The 10,750-nt window shown below is 42.9% G+C and overlaps 1 long non-coding RNA gene across 4 annotated transcripts; it reads right to left on the reverse strand.

Annotated features, from left to right (window-relative positions):
• Positions 1-973: 973 nt before the first annotated feature.
• On the reverse strand, positions 974-7,910 carry LOC125517168. Of its 4 annotated transcripts, none has more exons than XR_007287438.1 (8): positions 7,580-7,910; positions 7,093-7,147; positions 5,776-6,811; positions 4,620-4,699; positions 2,116-2,540; positions 1,559-1,623; positions 1,287-1,373; positions 974-1,168 (listed from the first exon to the last, which is right to left on the reverse strand). It is a non-coding gene; the product is annotated as an uncharacterized LOC125517168 (long non-coding RNA). The 4 variants fall into 4 exon arrangements; XR_007287437.1 differs by having other exon boundaries at positions 4,620-4,726; XR_007287439.1 differs by having other exon boundaries at positions 4,620-5,097.
• Positions 7,911-10,750: the final 2,840 nt, after the last annotated feature.

The raw sequence follows: 10,750 nt of genomic DNA on the forward strand, positions 1-10,750 counted from the left end.
CGGCTATCGTGGTTAAGATAATATTTGAAATGGATAAATACTGTTTTGACCGTTCTTACCAAAATCGCCATGACGACGTTAGTTTCTGGGAATCTTTGATGTCCGCCCTCATTTTACATAATACTCCCTCTCTCTCTCTCTCTCTCTCTCTCTCTCTCTCTCACACACACACACACACACACACACGCCGGATGTGGCCACTGATTGGAGCTCCGTGTTGGGTAGCCTGGCTATTATAGCACACATTTTGTCAAGAAGGGGGGTCATGAGAAGGCAAGAAGAAGAGAATCACATGCAAGACGGAAGAACGCATTTTGTCAAAAGAATGATTGTCCTTTTCTTTCCATCGTCGTGTTTTGTTCTTGCAGGTACTACTAAGAAGTCGTTGCACCACCAAACCAGTAAGCAAGCAGTCATGACATCACTGATAGACAACGAAAGAAGAACCAGACAAGAACACCTAAGGGCAACTTCAACGCAGTCCATCAAAATAGGCATCATCAAATATTTGGACGTGTTCACGGAAAGAAACAAGGGTGGCCTCCGTTTAATTGGAGTCAAAAAATGTTCACTTTCAGGTTTTTTTTCTATATCCGGGCTACTCAAAACTAATATAAAAAATAAAATAGCACAATTCTTAAGCAACTGTAAGATAAATATTCCAATGCAACAATAATTCATTCAAATAACGATATTACAATTAAAACATAAAGTTTTAGTTCAAGTCTGAATTCAACTTAGTCAGACACATGTTTTACTTGTCCTTATAGTAAGCATGCACGTGCAACACACGTTTAACCATGCAAAAAAAATTAATGGGATTTTAAGTGTTGGGTTCATAGTTCAACCATGAGCAAGGGTTATGTGGGTGTCCGGTTTGGCAAAGTAGTCTTTTAAAAACAAGGTTTGGCAAAGTAGGGAAATGATATTTCCGTGTCTTGTATAACCATCGTGAAAAACAAGAAACCAATCAAAAAAAGACTTAATAGGTATTTCATTACTCAGAATCCTCATAACATAGGCACATCGAAATCAATAGATTACATCAACCATAGAGTTATGAATTCACATTTCCTATGGTACATTTTCATAGAATTTACATATATGCATGAATCAAAGGTCAACAAAAACAGAGGTGCGGCATCTAAAAAACACAAATGCTCATCATCTTCGCAGCGGGGAATGTGAATGGTAAAAAAACAAAGCACCATTCAGTTATTAGATTTTTTTAACAGTGGGGAATGGTACCTATTCATTCAGAAGAATATGACACTACAATTTATTACCTTGATTGATCACCTCAACTTCTTGTTTCAACCTCCCTGCTGTACTGATGATGTTCCTTGTACTTGCCATGCGACTGCTCAATGCTTCTAAAATCCCAACACAATGAAGAGAATGAAACCCAAAGCTATGGACAAAATGACCTAAAGAACAAATTTGTACGGTACTGCTTAAAACAATAAAATTTATGAGGTTAGTTTTTAGAAAACATTTTGAGATAGAGCATAATTGTCTCAACCTTGCTCATATGTTTTAATCAATATAGAGTATGTACCTGAAACAGATTGCCTTTGACCACATCGTTTTTCTTCATCGATGTGCTTCTCTTTAGATGAAAGCCTGTGGACAAAACAACACCCAGATTTGAGAAGCATGGAGGCTACTTTCTGCAGAAAACACAAAGGGGCAATCTTATTATCACTGATTCTATATGGACTATTGTGGGTTTGCATCCATCTAAAATAACCAATAAAAAAGCTTTTGCAGCTTAGTACAATAAATCAGCTGGAAGATGACATTCGCCGGAGGCAATAGACAGCTCCAAGCTGACCGCTTGCACTCCTCAGATGAACTACACATTAGAAGCATTTTTAGATAACAAAAGAATACACCCCTTGTGGTTCTCTAGGAACTTGGAACGACAACTTACTAATACCAGTTCAGTAGCTACAATCAATTTATTCTCTTGAAACATCCTCCCCTATGGTTGGCTCATGCTACCCAGCCCTATTTTTAGAAAATGGTGCTAAGTTCTGTAATAAGGTACCATATTTGGAACAGGTTTAGGTAAACAACTCTAGAGATTTATTTTTCTGCAGGGAAACAACTAACCTCTTTAAGAAGTAACCATGTCTTCCTTTCCTCCTTGAAGTCCTAGAACTGCAGCCCCCAGTTTGCCCATTGCAAGAGGAGCAGCAGCAGCAGCGCCATCGTCTCCAGGACTTTTTTTAGAAACTCGTCTCTAGCATAATCTACAGTTTCACTCCTACCCACACATAGGCTGACATGCTCAACACACGTTAGTCTTGCTAATCTACAGTTTCAGCCAAACAAGCCTTGAACCATTTTTCCGGACATTCGAAGAAAGCTCTCATATTTCCACAAATGAATCACAATCATCAAAGGAGCAGGTAAATAAGTAAACCCATGCAATTTACAAAAATCATAATTAATCTTGGTTTGGCGCATCCTTTGCAGATTCCGTAGGCCTAAAAATATCGCTCTCAGTCAATAATCTGAATAGTTGACTGCAAGACCTGCACTAGACACATGACAGGTCTGATGAGCACTGCAAATTTCAAGAGGTTTCTATAATAATTATGGAAGTGTTGAGAAGTGCCTAGTACACATAATGAATAGATTCCCGAAGAACCATGGCTCTGTTGGAAATATGCCCTAGAGGCAATAATAAAATGGTTATTATTATATTTCCTTGTTCATGATAATCGTTTATTATCCATGCTAGAATTGTATTGATAGGAAACTCAGATACATGTGTGGATACATAGACAACACCATGTCCCTAGTAAGCCTCTAGTTGACTAGCTCGTTGATCAATAGATGGTTACGGTTTCCTGACCATGGACATTGGATGTCATTGATAACGGGATCACATCATTAGGAGAATGATGTGATGGACAGGACCCAATCCTAAGCCTAGCACAAGATCGTGTAGTTCGCATGCTAAAGCTTTTCTAATGTCAAGTATCATTTCCTTAGACCATGAGATTGTGCAACTCCCGGATACCGTAGGAGTGCTTTGGGTGTGCCAAACGTCACAACGTAACTGGGTGGCTATAAAGGTGCACTACGGGTATCTCCGAAAGTGTCTGTTGGGTTGACACGAATCGAGACTGGGATTTGTCACTCCGTGTGACGGAGAGGTATCTCTGGGCCCACTCTGTAGGACATCATCATAATGTGCACAATGTGATCAAGAAGTTGATCACGGGATGACGTGTTACGGAACGAGTAAAGAGACTTGCCGGTAACGAGATTGAACAAGGTATCGGGATACCGACGATCGAATCTCGGGCAAGTATCGTACCGATAGACAAAGGGAATTGTATACGGGATTGATTAAGTCCTTGACATCGTGGTTCATCCGATGAGATCATCGTGGAGCATGTGGGAGCCAACATGGGTATCCAGATCCCTCTGTTGGTTATTGACCGGAGAGTCATCTCGGTTATGTCTGCATGTCTCCCGAACCCGTAGGGTCTACACACTTAAGGTTCGATGACGCTAGGGTTATAGGGAATAGATATACATGGTTACCGAATGTTGTTCGGAGTCCCGGATGAGATCCCGGACGTCACGAGGAGTTCCGGAATGGTCCGGAGGTAAAGATTTATATATGGGAAGTCCTGTTTTGGTCACCGGAAAAGTTTCGGGTTTTATCGGTAACGTACCGGGACCACCGGGAGGGTCCCGGGGGTCCACCAAGTGGGGCCACCAGCCCCGGAGGGCTGCATGGGCCAAGTGTGGGAGGGGACCGGCCCCAGGTGGGCTGGTGCGCCCCCCCCCCTACCAAGGCCCAAGGCGCAAGGAAGAGGGGAAGGGGGCAAACCCTAGGGCAGATGGGCCCTAAGGCCCACCCTGGTGCGCCTCCCCCTCTCCCCTCCCCTTGGCCGCCCCTAGATGCCCTAGGGGGCTGCCGCCACCCCTAGATGGGATCTAGGGGGCTGCCGCCACCCCTAGGGAGGGAACCCTAGGTGGGGGCGCAGCCCCTCCCCTTCCCCTATATATACTTGAGGTTTGGGCTGCCCAACACACACGAGTTCCTCTCCTTCTTGGCGCAGCCCTACCCCTCTCCCTCCTCGTCTCTTGCGATGCTTGGCGAAGCCCTGCTGGAGTACCACGCTCCTCCACCACCACCACGCCGTTGTGCTGCTGCTGGATGGAGTCTTCCTCAACCTCTCCCTCTCTCCTTGCTGGATCAAGGCATGGGAGACGTCACCGGGCTGTACGTGTGTTGAACACGGAGGTGCCGTCCGTTCGGCACTAGGATCATCGGTGATTTGGATCACGACGAGTACGACTCCTTCAACCCCGTTCTCTTGAACGCTTCCGCTTAGCGATCTACAAGGGTATGTAGATGCACTCTCCTTCCCCTCGTTGCTGGTTTCTCCATAGATAGATCTTGGTGACACGTAGGAAAATTTTGAATTTCTGCTACGTTCCCAACAGGCTCCAACAGTGCATGCCAACGCACATAATTCATTGATTGGCTTCCAATGGATAAACATATTTTCTGCCTATAATGCATAATATGTGGATTCTGTAATGAGAATTTTGTCAAGTACTTGCAGGAAATGGAGAAAAGGGCTGCTGACCTTATATGGATGTAGTATAACACACTGATGGATGATCAAATGTATAACCATCTCCAAAGCCAAAGAATCTCATCTCCAGGCTGTAGCCGATCCAGAGATTAGTCAAACTGCAGATATTAACAGTTTTTCATACACGCATAGTCATAAATTCAGTTTTGATTGCCTAATCTTGGAGCAGTTAACTGTTGGATGCAAGTTATCTTAAAGATAAGTTCAGAAAAGGCAATTAGAACATGTTTTTCTTTTTAATCAGGAAAGAAAAGGCTGGGATCACAAATTGGTAAATGGAAGAACCTCCATTGGACACTCTACAAATCATTGTCAGACGTAGCAGATCAAAATTAGAGATGGTGAATATGACTTGAACTGGTCGATGCTTGCATGTATGTTGTTAGCTATCAAATCTTCATCAGAGAATAAAATCCTCTACCTTGTAGTCACAACTTGATGGTTTTTTTTAGATTTCTGTTGTGGCGACCTGCCAACAAATCATTCGGTACAAACATGTGATATTTTTACTGGAAATTCATTCTCAGTACAAATCACCAAGCAACACAAAAACAATAGCAGCTGCTGCCATGTTTCAAGGAGCGGTTGATTGCATAGTGAATCTCATGGTACAGAAAAAGTGAGTTGTTGATTGCCTAGTGAATCTCATGGTACAATAAAAGTTATTTCTTAAAATGGACAACTTCCTCCTTCACTACCACAAATTACATTCGAAGACCGAGCACAATATGGCGACATGTTTCAAAAACATAATAAGGAAACCAAAAACTACGGTGACATGTTTCAGAAACATAACAAGGAAAACCTGTGGGTATTCATGCCTAGAAGCATTGATACTTGTCTGCAAGCTGGCTCTATTTTGTGCCGCGGAGCCACAATAAGCTTGTTCATGGAGGGAAACTGAATGAGCTATTGGATTCTATTCTATATACATACGTTCACCTGCAAATTTGCTAGGGGGTCTAAAAATAGTAACCTTGAACTAAGTAGACCAAGCTAAGCACATAGACTTAATTTACTGAAGCAACACACGGGGTAATAGGAAACGAGATGTCTAACTATTGTGACATTCATACCATTGTATTCACAGTTGTTGTTTGATGTGCAAAGGAATGTGCCTGCATGTTCTACCTTCGATTTTTCTTACCTTATTTCTGAAACTTGTGGGTCTTCTTTATCAGAAGTTTAGAACCTTGTCTGCGTGGTTATAAACATCTTATTTCTGAAACCTGCGGCTCTTCTTTATGAGGACCTTTTTTGCATAGTTATAAAAGGTTAAAAACATATGAAAAGATTAGTAACTTGAACAGGAGCTCTAGAATTTATAGATAGACAAAATAGAAAAGAAAGAATGAGACGGGAATGCTATTACGAACACATGCTATATATGTGAAAATTAATAAGCTCTATTTTAGAAACACCACTCCTGACTGGAGCTTAAAACAAGATAGTAGAAGCATGAGCCTCCAGTGCTTCTGAATTTTCTTGAAACTCTACGTCTAAGATTCCTAGTTTACTGTGATTGTCACTTTGCCAGATATACACACACTGACTTGTCAAATAATAGAACAGTATATCCAACATCACCATGACAATTAAGGTGCGGCTCCACATTTTTTGTTGACAAAAATAAAAAAGCAATGAAACTTAAAAGGCAGCATGGACACAATCAAGCATACCAGCCCACTTCCGACTACACCAGACACAACCAGCTGCGCCGATCTCCATCTAGCATAGAGCTAGACTAATAAACACTAAATAGACATGACGACACAATGGCATGGCCAACTAAAAGAGAAATCTGGGGAACCATATGACGAACTCCGCCGATGTGACACAAAGTCATTGATGATAGTAAAGCAAAAGACCAAATCTAACACAGCCGCACACCTAAACACAAATTGACACCTCAAACCGCCTGGTGAAGCTAGAACTACCATGCTTTATATTCAGTCATAAAAAATGCTTTTGTACTAAGCGGTGAAAATTTTCTAATTTCCAGAACTGATGGGTTCGGAGCATATTACCCGGATGAGGAAATTGCAAGAACAAAAATATGGAAATAACACATGAAAGGTTGACAAATGAAAAATATGGATCCTTGCCTTAATGCATCACAAGTTCAAATCCTTGGCACTCAACTCGGCAAGTAAATTCAGAATCCCCACATCGAGCCATTGGACCTGCATTTACAATTTCTTCTTCAGAATATAGTAAACTCTGATGTGTTCTTTCATAGCTGAAATAGAACAGCAAAAGCTAATTCTTCCAGCAAGGGAGATAGTAGATAAATTATAATATACTATCATGAAGACTACATGCAAAATATAAGGTAAATAATGTTCAGTTTTAGAGTAAAAATGTGATCAGCCGAAAGAATATCCTAATTTCACATGTGAGAATTAACCAGTTAAATTTGTACATCAAATAATATCATGGCTGGGAGCGTGGGAACAATGATAACCTGAATAGCACCCCGACGGCCATGACCCAGCTGGCAACAATTCATCCAGACATGACTAAAATACAGAAATGACAATCACAAATTAGCAAACACATCAAGCAAACCTACATTGAGAATTAAATAACAGTACATCCTATAAGAAAGACCTACGAAAAGGACGAACACCACAATGATCCACACCAAACCCATCCAATCAGCAATAAAAGCACCTAATCTAAACCCCAATGGTCCGCATGAACGGCAACACGTGAAGATACACATAGAAGCATCCACCACTACGGCCTCTACCCTTTAATCCCCACATCCTACTGACCGGCCCAATCGAGCAAACTGTCAGCATCAACGGCGACACGTGAAGATACACATAGAAGTATCCACCACTACGACCCCTACTTTAATCCCCACATCCAACCGACCGGCACAATCTAGCAAATAACACCAGAACACAAAGAAATGAGGAATGAAGGCCCGAGAAAAAAGAACGCACCAGAGTAGCTGTCCACCCCAGCGAGTCAGCGATGCAGTTACGGATCAACAATTAACAGAAAGTACGAACTTTCACGGTTCGCCCGGGCGGCGCGTGGACGGGCGGGGGCGGCCCGGGCGGCACGTGGACGGGGCAGGGGCGGACCAGGCGGCGTGCTGGCGGCCCGGGCGGCTCGGCTGGGCGCGGCGGCCCGTGGACGGGGAGGAGAGGGGCTGGACCAGGCGGCGCGTGGACGGGGTGGCCGAGCGCCTGGAGAGTGGGCGCGGCGGTCCGGCGGATGTGGGGGAAGAGGTCGGGCGGTGGGCAAAACTGCCCGAGGGCGTGGTCGCGGGAGGGCTCGTTTATTTTTTTAACGGGACATGTTGTTTATGAGGATTGTAACCCAATGGCATTGGTGGGTAATTAAAGTATAAAACGTGTTTGATGTTTTGAAGGAATGTAGGCCTTCAGATTGCAGGTTTGGATGGATAGGATGACTTTTCTCCGCCCTCTTTTTTTTTATAGGGGTAGTAGATGAAACGTTTAAAGATGCTCAACCAGATCATTATGGAGCTGGTCATGAGTTTCTCAATGTCGAATTTGATAATGAATTTGGATAAAATTCTCAAATGTCACCAGATTCTGCTCTAGAAGCCGGTAGGATCACCCACATTTTGAAAATTCAGATCATGGCGAACTCCATGATCCTCATCCTCCACAATCATGTTGTGCATGATCACACAACCTGTCATCACCTCCTATAATGTCTCTGGATCCCGTAGTTTAGCAGGTCCGTCAGCAACTGTAAAGTGGGCTTGGAGCACTCCATATGCCTCTCCACATCCTTTCTACCAGATTGTTGTTGTTTTTTCATAAAGTGACAATTTTTTGTTACCCCTTGGTTGAGTATTTAACCAAAAACTACCACATTTGCCGAATACGTGACGAAAAACTACCATTCTATGATTTTGTGTGAAAAACTACCAAATTTTTCCTAAACCGTGGCAAAAAACTACCAACTCACGAAAACGCTCGCTTCGCCCGCGCTAACCCCGTTTCTGACCGGTTGGGCCCGCGAACAGTTGCCACGCGGGCTAACAGGCGGCCGGCGTGCGTTGACGGCCGTTAACGGCCCTTCCGCTGTCGGGTCGTCGGCTGTCAGTCGGCCAATAAGTGAGAGCGAGCGAGCTCAGCCACTCGCTCATTCTCTTCCTCCTCGCTCGCTCTCACTCATCCTCATCCTCTCCCCTCTCCCTGGTGCTATGAGCTAGGTTAGCCTATCGCTGTCGCCGCCGCAGCCATTGCTGCCGGTAGAAGTTGAGGATGCCATCCTGGAATGACGAGGAGAGCTCGGACGAGGACATCAACATGGTTTCAATGGATCCTCGGCTCTTTGTAAGTGCATAATGGTGGAACAGAGTTAGGGTTAGGGTTAGTTCATCCAAGTTGGAGATTCCAAGTTGCTTTTGGTTTGATTCGAAGTTTCTTTTGCAGGAAACCCCTGACACTGTGGTGGAACCATTTTTCTGTGGTTCTTACACTGAATCTGAGCCGACGTGCATGATGCATCATCAGAGGCCGAAGAAGATGGTGGCTTTTGAAGGTGCTTTGACTGGGAGGCGATTCCTGGGTTGTCCTATGCAGCAGGTATTAAATCTTGAACGCTAACTTGTTTTGCTGGTGGAGATGTGTGATGTGTTTTGCTGCTGGAGATGTGTGGTGCAGCATGTGCAGATATGTGTGATGTGCAGAGATGTGTGCTGTAGTTTAGAACTGGAACTTGAAAGTGCCATACATATGGAAGCTATATGTGAAAGTAGATCTTTAGTTAACTGAATTCAATACATGACTGAACCTGAGAACACCTACATGCAGAGATCTTTAGTGTACTGTGAACTGAATGTATTAGTTAGGTGTTTACTGAATATAGCTGTTAACTGAAAAAGAACAGAATTAAATGAATTTATATTTACTGCTTAATATAGCTGTTAACTGAATTTATCTATAATGCCAAGTCAGGTGTTGTGTGCTTACTATGAAAGAATTATGTTTGCATAATTCAGAGAGCATATTGATGTAGGTGTGAACTTTGGTTATCTGTACTTAGTTTGTTAGTGATTTGTGCTTAATTATAAATAATTGCTTCTGTAGGATGTAGGTGTGAACTGTGGGGTTGTGGAGTGGGTGGATGGTCCTTGGCCAGAGATTCTACAAAGGTGCCTAACAGGGATTTGGGACATGTACCATGAGCAGAACTTGGGGAGGGTGAAGGACAAACAAGCCCATAAGAAAGAGGTGGCCAAGCTACAGAAGGAAATTGATTTCCTGTCAAACAACTACAGCCAGTTGGTGGAAGATGTATCCAAGATTTTTGACTATCAAGATGGCAAGATGTCTCATGACATGGACTATACCAGTCAGGCAATCAATGATCTAAATGCAAAGAAGAAACAACTTGAGGATCAAGCAAAGATTGAGATAAGTATGGAAAAGATGAAGCTTGCCAAGGAGCAAAGGTGCGTTCTTCAAAGCCAGGCGGATATCATTCAGAACATGAGGAAGGCCATGAAGGAAGTGGAGGGGGACAGGGACCTACTTAAGCAAGAGAAGAAGAAGCTGGAGTATCTGATTGCTGATCTGGTCAATGTTGGGCATGCCAGCAAAGATAAGCTGGAGAGGATCAAGGCAATTATGAATGAGTGAAGTGCTTGGTGTGTGGGTTAAGTAATTAGTAGGCCTATATATATAGATGGCCTTGGAATGTCATGCATGTTAGGTGTATATTTTGGGAAAGCTTCATGTGCTTTCAGAATGGTATGAGGGAGGAAGGTACTGTTATGGTTTAAGAACTACTTGGTTTTATCTATGATGTAATGACTATTATGTTAAGACCTACTATGCTAAGTAAGTACTCATGCTAAGTTAAGTAAGTAAGAATGTTTTATCTATGATGAGGTTGCTTTACTCTGCATATATCATGTGTGCATATATCATATATAGCAAGTAGCTTAGATAGTCTGACAAATAACTTAACATGTGTAGCAAGTAGCAAGTAACATATATAGATAGTCTGACATAGATAGATAGTACTGCCATTCATAGTCTGACATAGAAAGCAACTAGTAGTAGATAGTGTCTGACATAGAAAGCAACTAGTAGTAGATAGTGCCTGACATAGATAGCAACTATTAG

The sequence above is a fragment of the Triticum urartu genome, chromosome 6, assembly GCF_003073215.2.
Source record: "Triticum urartu cultivar G1812 chromosome 6, Tu2.1, whole genome shotgun sequence".
NCBI lineage: Eukaryota > Viridiplantae > Streptophyta > Magnoliopsida > Poales > Poaceae > Triticum > Triticum urartu.